Here is a 1,887-nt window from a genome sequence, read left to right as displayed (position 1 = left end):
TGTGTGTGTGTGTGTGTGTGTGTGTGTTTAAAGTTGTGCAGCTAAAAGTTTGCTTTAAAACCTTGTCGACAAATGTTCTGTGCAAAAACTGCAGTCCAACAACACCTTGTGAGTGAGACTGAAACCAAGGAGGCATGCATGTATGTATGTATGTATGTATGTGTGAGAGAGTGAGAGTTCATATTTTCTCTGTTGTAAGTGTTCACTAACTTGTAAACAAAACAGCCTCCACAATCAAATACAAACAGTATTGTATACTTGCAGTCAACCACAGAAGAATATCCAGGCTTCTTTCACATGTTGTACTATCTTTCTGAACAAAAAAGTGTGCAACTAAGTTTGGGCTGTTCATTGTTTGAGAGCCTAGACAGTGGTGGCCTATGGACCCCTTTAGCTCCTATTTTAGTTAGGGGGTCGGACCCACATCGCCATTCAATGTCTAAAAACTCCAATTATATTTTCAATGGTTAAATATTAGGAATTTTTTTTTTTTAATGTTTAAATATTTTGTGTATTGTAGAAATATAATCAACTTTTTACACACAAATTTTTATTATAGAAAAACCTTATATGGACACCAAAGGGCCACATAAACTCCAGCTGAGAACCACTGGCCTAGAGGATTATTACTTTGCTCAGAAATAGGTGAGGGTTGACAAGAGGAGGGGTAACCAATTACAGAAAACCTGCCATAATTCTGTATGACACATGCAAGCATAGAAAAGTGAACATTTAAATGATGACATATGAAGACATGCTTGTAGAACACATTTTAATACTATATTATTGTTGTTACTACAGTTCTTGATTTGAATTCCTTGCATAACCAGTGAAAGGAAGAATATTCTTATCTCTAAGCACTCCACTGTAAAGTAAAATGGGAGTTTGTTGTTAGTTTGAGAAACTGCACCATGTACATTTGGTTGCTTTGCTTAGGGGCACAACACAGAAAAGGTGAAGGTATGATCATATGGTTAAAATGTTTACTTTGCAATCACATGATTTCAGGTTTAATTACAGTATACAACACTTTGGACAGGTGTCTTTTAACATAGCCTCAAGTCAAGCTAAGTATTGTGAGTGAAATTAGATAGAAACTTTGTAGAAACTACTAGGCTGCACCTGTTCTTCGTTAACAGATTTAATTCATAGCCTGGTGTAACACATCCAGAATGCTGCTTAATGTTTTTAGCAGAAGCTAATCAATTACAAGTATTCAATGAATCCTCTGATAATTAAATGTACTGGTTTCTACTGGAAAAAACTATTAGTTATAAAGTGTTCCTCCCTTTCCCCTCCTCCAGATCTTGCAATGACCATGGGAGCTGCCCTTCCTATTTTAAATAAACCATAGACAGAAGTTGAAATGGCCCTACTCAAGGAAATAAACTGAGTGACCAATCAAATCACTTGATTTCATGTGCTGCATACACTATAAAAATATTTCAACAGATTGCAAGTACTTTTGTTTTTGCTGCTGGAACAGACCATTTACCCCTAATAGAAACAGCAGCCAACTTTCACTCAAATCATAGTTTCGTGCACGTGTGTGTGTAAGCCAGCTCCAGTATTTCTATATGGTAGCTAAACCTGATAAAACCAAGGGACAAATCTTGCTCCAGTGACTCTCTGTAACACTAATATACTGACACACAGTAACACATTGACAACAGTACACACACACACACAACAATTTGCAGGAATGCATACTAGCAGGGGTAGATGCCAATCTCCTCAACTGTTAGAAATAGCAACTAAACTTCCTGGATACATTTGACAATATAGTCCCTGATATACAAAACGACATGATAATGGTTTGAATGCGTTTTATCAAACATACAAAGATAAATATGGATATATATATATATATATATATATATATATATA

The 1,887-nt window shown here is 35.7% G+C and overlaps 1 protein-coding gene across 1 annotated transcript in view; it reads right to left on the bottom strand.

Moving 5' to 3' along the window:
- The window catches only part of LOC106877336 (receptor-type tyrosine-protein phosphatase delta), a 242,189-nt gene that overhangs the window by 133,839 nt on the left and 106,463 nt on the right, over window positions 1-1,887 (bottom strand). The window lies entirely within an intron of this gene.

The sequence above is a fragment of the Octopus bimaculoides genome, chromosome 5 (genome assembly GCF_001194135.2).
Source record: "Octopus bimaculoides isolate UCB-OBI-ISO-001 chromosome 5, ASM119413v2, whole genome shotgun sequence".
NCBI classification, from domain to species: Eukaryota; Metazoa; Mollusca; class Cephalopoda; order Octopoda; family Octopodidae; genus Octopus; species Octopus bimaculoides.
The sequence above is the reverse complement of the archived record's forward strand: the minus strand, read 5'-3'. Positions and strand labels throughout refer to the sequence as shown.